General features: G+C 36.3%; 1 long non-coding RNA gene across 1 annotated transcript; it reads right to left on the reverse strand.

The window, feature by feature from the left end:
* Window positions 1-501: 501 nt before the first annotated feature.
* On the reverse strand, window positions 502-9587 carry LOC107848666. The gene is made up of 3 exons (XR_007051030.1): window positions 9414-9587; window positions 7046-8074; window positions 502-1731 (listed from the first exon to the last, which is right to left on the reverse strand). It is a non-coding gene; the product is annotated as an uncharacterized LOC107848666 (long non-coding RNA).
* Between the last annotated feature and the right edge of the window lie 909 nt (window positions 9588-10496).

A 10496-nucleotide genomic window follows, 5' to 3' on the forward strand; every position in this document is an offset into this window, starting at 1 on the left:
ACGGTTATCAAAAAGAAAAGATCTTTAAATGCTAATTATTTTTGTAAAAGCTTATTAGATATTATTGTTAATTATTTGACTATTTCCCTTTAAATGCCGACAACTTTTTAGTATAATGATATTTGATTAGGTACATAATTTAAGATATCATTTTAACTATATATTAGAGTGAACTAATTTTGAATGCCCCTCTAATGTTGATCAGTTATAAATACAATTCTAGTATTATAAATCAAATAATTCCTCACTGATGTAAAGAAATTTTAATACCATTGTAATGTTTATTTTTGTATCACAATATCAAATACTAAAAATTTACATCTTTTTAAAAATTCCTGCAAAAGTTAATGTGTTTGATTTTGAAAGAGATTGATCGGAACAATTAAAAAATAACTCATCTATTATATTTTTTGCATAAACATCAAATTTTGAATTGGCGGTAGTTTTTCTCTGATCTCACCTCTATGATTAACTTGGAAAATTTTCAAAGTAGACAGAAAATAAAATTCAACACTACCAAAGCATGTTTTTTATTTATGAACAAGTAGTTTAAAGGCATGCTTGCACACCAAATTACAGAAAGGAGTTCCTATGTACATAACTTACTGACGAAGTTTGCTATTCCACACACTATATACACAAATAGAGACATATCTAATAGGACACGACGAACAATCCACTAGAAGATGCCGCAAATGAACCAGCTAGATAAGGAATGCGTAATGGCATGAAAGTTCGTGAAGTAATAGGGCCCAACTGCATTGGCTCATCCACAGCAAAGCAGTAATCGCTCTAGTGAAACCAGGGACAGATTATCATTTACCAAAATAACGACAGATTCTTATTTGCCAAGACCTAATATGTGATCTGGGAATAGGTCTTCCAAATCAAAGATATTGTCATCCATGCTGCTAGGATTCCAACGGGATAAGTTCCACCACCACTATTGTCAGGAATGGATGGTAATTGCATGGAATCGACAGAAAAAACTCCAACAAGAGCTCCCATGGTGCTTGTAAAACCATCCTTAGAGCCTCTGCTTGAAGTTGTACAACCATGGACTCCAATACAATTAGCAGTTGGTATTGGCAAACTTGCAGTGTTAACGGTAGGACCTACTTGACTGGATTAGCTCTTCCGGATCATAACTAACATTATTGACAGGAGAAATGTACATTCAAGAGCCATCAGCAACCGATGATTGCAAACTAGGTGATGGAGATGTCCTAGATTAAACTCCACAACACACTCCAGAACTGCCCTCTGCCGGTATGACGATTTGGCCTTCTATGCTTCGCAGAAACTCAACCACACCGAGAAATGAACTATTCAACACACTACCAACAGCAACACCAAGCCGGAATTTCTCCGAGTTAACAGCTGATGGCCCTTCAATAGCATCAGTCGTGCAGTTTTAACTGGCCCTGGTAAAGATAGCATCGCTGTGTAGAGAGCTTCGGTGACATAGTTGGTGATTGGACACTGTAATTGTCCTCCACAAGGTCCTTTCAACTTGTCTGATTTTTGTCCTTGTGAAGGTTCAGTAATATCAGCAGCACTAGAGACATCATGAATGCTTCTTCTCTTGTCGGCGTTGTTATTGTCATTGAATCGAGTGTAGAACTTCTGGACAAGGCTTGCCACCTGTATTGGTGTTCTAGATAACACAAACTTCCTCGATATAGACCACCAATCACCCTTTCCATATATGCCAACCCCTGGAGAAACAACCTAAGGAAAGAAAATTAAAGAAGTTACTAGCCTTGAAATATAATTCGTGCAAGAATATCTGCTTAAAACTAATGCATTCTCTCAATCAGCACATTCTTACGCATCTTTGAAATTCTACTCACAGTCGTTTTGATAATATAGACATTATTACTTCCATATTTATACAATGAACACATCTAAGTGTTAGGCATTTATCACTACTAGTACTGACCACCTGCACCCACCCAAATGTTTCCAGCACGAGTTAGATTGAAGCCTTTAAAAGTCTGATCTCTACAGGACCTTGTTCATATATAATACGTCACTCATCTTTTTGCGAATAACAACTATAACGATGACGCAATGACTTACGTTACAAAACTGATATCAAGATGTACTCCACTCTTCTATGAAAAAGTCAAACTTACATAGAAAAAAAAAACACTGCACTCAAATTTTCTTGAGAAAAAGTAACCAAAGAAAATTGAAGAAATAACCGATAAAGAAGAGGGGCTTTCTTCCATATTTTCACACACCAAATTTTCTGAGTGGCATTTTCTTATTCAAAAACTTCACACCAGATCAACTGAGACTCTATTACACATCTACAAATACTATACAAATAGAAAGATTTTAGTTACGATTAAAGAATAACATAGCTTCTGTCAATTTTTGGTCCAAATTGACAAGACTTCTTGTCAATCTCAAAAATAACAGGAAAAAAGAAGCATTTCGTTGCAAAGAACTTGTTAAAGATGCAATAAAACTTATTCAACTATCAAGAAACACATGATTGAAGAGATCAACTAATCATCAATTTTGTCAGATGTTTCAAACCAAACCAACACAGAAATTATAAAATATACGGGAAAAGCCTCACGTGTTCCTCCGCAGTCCACGGAATCCCTTTTCGCCGTTCAGCAGAACTTTGCCAGATTCGATATTGTTAACATCTTCAAGTAATACATTGTAGTGTTCTATAATTCTTGAATAGATTTCCCAGGAACAGCAGCAGCTATCTCCAGAATAACAGGCCAAAGCTTTATCTACAGGAGCTATTGCATGTTCGGTCGAAGTTCATTTCATTGGATCTTCAGTGAGAGGTTTTGACACAAAAATGAAAGTATCTGAAGAGTTCTCCCAAATTTGATAACTTCCTTACATGACAAAGGCCAGAATATCTATTTGGTACATCTATGATTTTTGTAGTCCTTGACACTTAGTCATCCGAAAGAATGTCAGCAAGACTCCTAATCTTTTAATCAGCTATTGATTTAACCACAGTTGTTGTTGTTGATTTTAACTACAGTAGTGAGAAACTGTTAATGGGAACAAGCAGGTGGCACACTAAAACAGACTGACGGCAAACATGATTTTTGCATCTAGACTAGATGTTAGGTGCATCAACATGAAGGAAAGCAACAAACAACAACAACAATAAAAACAACATACCCAATAAAATCCCACAAGTGAGGTTTTGGGAGGGTAAAGTGTACGCAGACCTTACCACTACCTCGGGGAGGTAGAGAGGGAAGACCCTCAGCCAAAGTGTAGCAAATCCAGGAATAAAGAAGAGAAAGACAATGAAGAAAATATGACAACTAATCAGCCACACACACACCAAAAAAAAGAAATCAGCCACAAAATAGTGTGATAATCGAAATACAATAAACAACAACAATAATAGATATCTACTGCTAAACCCTACGCTACCATACTACAGTGCACGACAACACTCCTACCCGACTAACATTCTATTCGAATAACCTTATTTATGATTCTATCACACCTAATATGTCCACATATCCATCTCAACATCCCCATCCCTGCGACATGCATCTTCTGGACATGAGAGTTTTTGACTGGCCAATACTTCATCCCATATAGCAATGTCGGTCGAACCATCACTGTAAAACTTACCTTTAAATTCGATGGTATCTTTCTATCGCAAAAGACTACAGAATCAAGCCTCCACTTTATCCACCCCGCACCAATATGATGAGTGACACATTCTATGACCCCACTACCCTGATAATAGAGCCAAGATATTTGAAAGCAACCAATGTTCACATATATATAAGACTTTGACACGGTCACTGGCTAACTAAGCAAGACTTTTCATCCATTTATATAAAAAGCAAACAGTAAATGTCCGATTAAGGAACTAGCTCTAGGAAGGTAAAGAAATATGAAAAGGGATATTAATGATGATCAAAATAATAAGAATTTGACCAAATATTTCTGTATTAGGAATAGCATCTGCAAGTCCCTACTATATCAGGTTCAAAAAGAGTATCAATTAAGAGATCTCATCCCCTCTTTTAAACTATTGTTATTAGCAAAAAGATTTTATTAAAAGACACGACATTCCTTATCATAAAAAAAAAAATTATAAGGCACAATGACAGAAATTGCGCTTAAGCTGAATTACAAATACAGCAATGAAACATATCTTTCTATATGTGTTAGAGACCAATCAAGAGAATATCAAGAGACTTATAGCCTTGCACATGATGCCACAATGCATACACACTCTCACTGCTATCGTGCAGACTATATAGTTAAAAAACATTAGAAGATATGTATTTATAATAAAATTGCACCCATTGCCACAAATACTTATGACTTAACATTCTCTTAAGCGATTGGGAGAGGTGAAAAGACTAGACAAGACAAGATCCAAGGCCGGTATCAGTAATGTTACACTTATTGAATGCAAACACTTCTTTGGCACAGCGTTGTTGCTGTCAACAAATTTGCTTATTTTGTGCGTCACTCTTTTTCCAATAAAATGGGGTAGGATATTAATTACATTAGTATGAGGTAGCCATTTAATCTTATCTCCACTATTCCACTACTTACTCCCAGTAACCTACTTGTCTCCTTCTCCTTTTGTTGGGAGAAGGCAGGTGTTTAAATGGCTGCGTTTGATATGTCAAATTGCTAGTGCGTTCTGTTCATGTGGATAAACCAATTCATGAGTCATATTTAAATGTGGAAATGAGAATGTTGAGAAGGATGAGCAAGAAGACTAGGAGAGATATGATTAGGAATGAAGATATTTGGGATAAGGTTGGAGTGGTCTCCATGATGGACAACATGAAGACGGGCTGGGATGGTTCTGACATGTGAAGAGAAGATGCTCTGATGCCCAATGAGAGGCTGTGAGGAGAGGTGGATGTAAGCCAAAGAGATATTGGGGAGAACATAGAATACTGAGGACATGACCCTAGATAAGAGGGTATGGAGATCAGAGATTAGAGTAAAAGGTTAGAGGCGGTGGAATGTTTTCTAGTTTCTCCTATTAGTTGAGTTGTTACTACTCTTCTATTATCTCTACGGTTTTATTATCAGTTGTTGTTACATTTTGTATTATTTGTTGTTGTCGATGTTCTTTTATTTATTATTTTCAACATGACTTCTTCACTATTGTATTTCCTTTTCAAAGCTTCTTTAAATTGTACGTTTTACTTTAGTTGAGGGTCTCTTGGAAACAGCCTCTTTACCTTCACAAGGTAGGGGTAAGGTCTTCATGCACACCACCCTCCCGAGACCTAACTTGAGGTGGGATTACACTGTGAATGTTATTGTTGTTAAGTCCATTAGCCTGTCCTCCCCCAAATCCTACCTATAACATATAAATACACTATAACGGGTATTGGAAAAGAGATGTTTTTCCACCATAATATAACGGCTAAGGTTTGAAAAGAGAAAAGAGCTTTGCATCTTAGTAGAGGATACATAGCTGCGAAAACAAGGGAGTTCATCCGTTTTATGCGGATTTCCAACGACTGATAACTCAAGCCATGATATATGCACTTCTGCTTCCGCAAGGAGAAAACTCTAAACCTCCTAAACTAGCATTTATATTGAAAAGCTACGATTAAGAATCCCAAACACCAAGAAACCCGATAAATATATACCAGCATAGAGATGTCACACTAGGATCTTTCAACTGAAAAAATTTTCCAAATCACAAAACATCAACTTGTTTCAAGTGAAATGCATGTCTACGCACAACTTCAACTTCCCAGTACCATTTCTCAACTTCAAGAAACCTTCTTTTCAAGTCTTAACTAAGTTGATGTCCAAACACCTACTAAGAGTGTTTGCATAGAGATGTCAATCACATCAGATTGTTTCTATCGTAATTAGAACTTTTACAGTCTGTTGAAACAGAAACCATCAGAGTTACAGAACTGAAATATCAAAATGAGGAATAATCTGTACCAGCCCCCAAAAAAACAAAATTACTATCTCCGAAATTCTAGTTAATACCCAAAATTCTCAAACCATAGAGATGTCGTATTAGAATTTTTCAACCTGTAAAGTTTCTATCTTTCTATCTCTCTCTTGCAATTGGAACTTCTAGAGTTTGCAATAACAACATACCCAGTGTAATCCCACAAAATGGGATCTAGGGAGGGTAGAGTGTCCGCAGAACTTACCCCTACCTCGTGGAGGTAGACTGTTGTTAAATGATATGTTGCTGGGCTCATCAAAAATGTCGACAGGTGCAGGTCGCATCCCCCAAATACGGTGTATTTTTGAAGGATCCGTGCGGCAATATTTTTGGAGAGTCCGAGCAACTTACTCACACTTGAATCAATAGCTCATTAAAAATATAAGAGTTTTTCTGCCATTATTTCTGTTAACCAAGTGTTATGGGCTACAGAAAATCATAAATAGATGCACAAAATTTTATGCTGGTCTTTGTCATATATGGAAGTTATCCAATTTGGGAGAACTCTTCAAAAACTTCCCCTTTCGTGTCAAACTTTTCATCATAGATCCAACAAAATGAGCCCGAACATGCAATCGCTCCGCCTGGACTAAGGAGGAAGATAAAGCATTTGAGAATGTTTTGGCACTTTATTCTGGAGATAGCTATCAACTTCTGAAGATCGCTGCTGCTGTTCCTGGAATAGCTATTCAACAAATTATAGACCATTATAATGAATTACTGTAAGATATTAACAATATCGAGTCTGGCATAGTTCCGCTTCCTAAATATTGAATATGCAAAGTTCTACAGTTGAACGGCGAAAAGGGATTCCTCGGTCTGCAAAGGAACACAGGTGATGCTTTTCCTGTATATTTTGTAATTACCATGTAATTCCGTGACGGATTATATTTCAAGGCTAGTAAATTGTTGAATCTTCATTCTTTCTTAGGTTGTTTCTCTAGGTGTTGGAGAAATGTGGAAGGGGTGATGGGCGTGTTATATCAAGGAACTTTGTGTTATCTAGAACACCAACACAGGTAGCAAGCCATGCCCAGAAGTTCTACACTCGATTAAATGACAATAACAATGAAAAGAGGAGAAGAAGCTTACATGATGCCAATAGCGTTGCTGATATTACTGAACCTTGACAAGGACAAAATTCTGACGAGTTGAAAGGAACTTGTGGAGGACAATTACAGTGGCCAATCACCGACTATGTGACTGAAGCTTTCGACACAGGGATGTTACCTTTACTAGGGCCACTTACAAACTGCACGGCTGATGCTATTAAAGGACCATCGGCTGTTAACCCTGAGAAATTCCTGCTTGGTGCTGCTGTTGGTAGTGAGTTCAATAGTACATTTCCTGGCATGGTTGTGTTCCTGCAAAACATAGAAGACCAACTCGTTGTACCGGCATAAGAGGCACCTCTGGAGTGTGTCATGGGGTTGACACTTGGACATCTCCATCGCATAACTTGCAACCATCAGTTGTTGGTGGCTCCGGAATGTACATTCCTCCGGTCAATAATGTTAAGTATGATCTGGAAGAGTTAATGAGCGAGCAATTGGTTGAATCCAGTCAAGTAGGTCCTACCGTTAACACTGCAAATTTGCCATTACCAGCTGTTAATCATATTGGACTCCATGATTGTACAGCTTCAAGCAGTGGCTCTAAGGATGGTTTTGCAAGCACCATGGGAGCTCCTGTTTGAGGTTTTTCTATCGATTTCATGCAATTACCATCCATTCTTGGCAGTAGTGGTGGTAGAACTTATCCCTGTCGGAATCCTTGCAGCATGGATAACAATATCTTTGATTTGGAAGACCTATTCCGAGATCACATATTTGGTCTTGGCAAATAAGAATCTGTCATTTATTGTGGTACATCATAATCTGTCGCTGGTTTCACTAGAACGCCCACTGCTTTGTTATGGATGAGCCAATGCTGTTGGGCCTATTAGTTCACAAACTCTCATGCCATTACGTGTTCTTTGCCCAGGTAGTTCATTTGAAGCATCTACTAGTGGGTTGTTTCTCCAAGGGTTCCGCTACCTTAATATCGGAGAACGCAAAGTTCTACCGCAGAGTGGCGAAAAGGGAATCCTTGGACTGCAGAGAAACACAGCTGAGGCCTTTCCTGCATAGTTTGTAAATTACATTTTAGTTTTGTTTGAAACATATGGTAAAATTGATCTTTCAATCATGTATCTCTTGACAATTGAATAAGTTTTATTATTTACAGTAAGGATTTAGAAGTTGCTTCTTCAAGAAGTTCTTTGCAACAAAACGCTTCTTTTTTCCTATTATTGTTGAGATTGACAACAAGTCTAGGAAGTTAGAGTGTACGCAAACCTTACACTACCTTGGAGGTAGAGAGAAAAACAATCCAAATCAGTATAGAAAAAGAAATAGCAGAAAAAAGTAGTCATGACACCATAATATAGACAACCTAACAAATCATCCTAAACAGCAATCATAACAAGATAATACGGATAATCGAACAACAAAAAAAAAACAGCCAGTAAACCAAACTCAAACGATAAGAAACTAATACTACGAATAATAGTATGGATGGATAAGCAAGACAACTCTTAACTATCTAACTAACTTTTAACCTCCTATCTAAGGTTATGTCATCAGTAAGTTGAAGTTGCATCATGTCCTGCCTAATCATCTAGAACTTTTAGAATTTGTTGGTTATTTTTTTATTTTTTTATTTTTTTAATTTCACTAGCATAAAAATCTTGAAACCCCATTTCATCAGAATTCAAGAATGACATACCAAAAAAAAAAAAAAAAATCAGTAACTACCAAAAATATAGACAGTATATATATTAGTGGATGACTCAAAGTTCTAGTTAATCCCCAAATTCTGAAAACAAAAAGAGATAAAGAAAACATAAGTAGTAACCTGAATTGAACTTCAAATAACAACAGCTATTATCCAAGAAACTACAAGAGTAATACTACGACTAATACAACTAATAGCAAATAGAAGGATAAGCGAAACAACACTTACTATCTAACGTCCTAATTTGTATCCTCCATAACGTCCTATATAACTTCATGTTCTCGATAAGCTGAAGCTAACTTCTAGAGTTTGTTGGTTAAATTATTCTTTTCCACTAGCATAAAAAATTTTGAAACCCCATTTCATCAGAATTCAAGAATATTGACATACCAAAAAAAAAAATAAAGGAAGATTCAAAAATCAGAAAACACATAAGAGATAAAGAAAACATTAGTAGCAACCTGAATCAAACTACAAAAAACAACAGCTATTAACCAAGAAACTACCAGAACTTCTAGAGTTTGTTGGTTGAATTATTTTTTCACTAGCATAGAAAATTTTGAATCCCCATTTCATCAGAATTCAAGAATGACATACCAAAAATAAATAAATAAATAAATAAACAAATAATGGATTACTCAAAATTCAGAAAACACATAAGAGATAAAGAAAACATATTAGTAACCTTCTTAATGGGTGATATTAATAGGAATATTTCTTCCATTTTGGTTTCTTTGACTGTGAATTGCACATTTTGGTTTTGAAGCTTGAGGACAATGGTGTTGGATGGAAAAAGGCGATACATAGAGTGTTTCACCAAAAATATAACACTTAAAGATCCATAATTTCTGGCTTTTTGAATGCAAATATCATGTGAATGAGTGCTTTTTTACTTGTTTTATGTTGTCTTCTTCGTTGCTTCACAAAGTTAGTTGCATTGGCGTGAAGCCAAATTAGTCATTGTTAGAGTATGATCCCTACTAGAACAAGTAAGTATACGTGGTTCACAGAAGGAAAAACTGAACATAGTAATTTTTATGTGTAAAACACCTGCTCAAAAAGGTGTAAAAAACTACGACCTGTACCTCTACAGGATTTAACCCCAATCTTCACTATAACTTTGAGCCTCAACAATCAACACAATTACAAGACTTCTCGTAAAGAAGGAATTAAAACTTCTAACTCCTATTATTACAAAAACACAAATCTTCCTAAGATAAGTGTTCCCAAGTCTTCGAGTTCCCTAACTTGAAGACGTGATTCCTAACTCAGCTTATAGAGTACTGAGACTAGAACAATTTACTCATTACAACTCAGGAACCTTCCTATTACAAGCAGTCTAAAACATACTAAGTGAGAACTAGGTTCTTCTTCAAGTTGGTGAACGATTTTGCTGATTGTTGATTTTCTTATCAGTGTATGATCGTTATTTGAATGCAGCTTGTCGTCTATATATGCTCCCTCAAATGCAGTCCTTTTTCTTCTTTACTTGTATCTTCTGTAGTACTCTTTTAAGTAACCCACTCCTTGTTGTAACCATCTCTCCTTCTTCTAAATTGAGTAGGACTCTTTTGCTTTATCCTTCTGCCTTGTAGACTTCTTGATCTACTCAAACTCTAACTGCTCCAATTATCTTCATATAGCCGTGTGAACATCCTTTGCTTATCCATGTGTTGACAGCTTATGTAACAAGTTTAGCATGTAATGATTTCATCATGCACTCCATATGTCCGAAGCAGTTTCACTTGTATGGACCAGCTTGCACAAC

The sequence above is a fragment of the Capsicum annuum genome, unplaced genomic scaffold (assembly GCF_002878395.1).
Source record: "Capsicum annuum cultivar UCD-10X-F1 unplaced genomic scaffold, UCD10Xv1.1 ctg70617, whole genome shotgun sequence".
Classification (NCBI taxonomy): domain Eukaryota; kingdom Viridiplantae; phylum Streptophyta; class Magnoliopsida; order Solanales; family Solanaceae; genus Capsicum; species Capsicum annuum.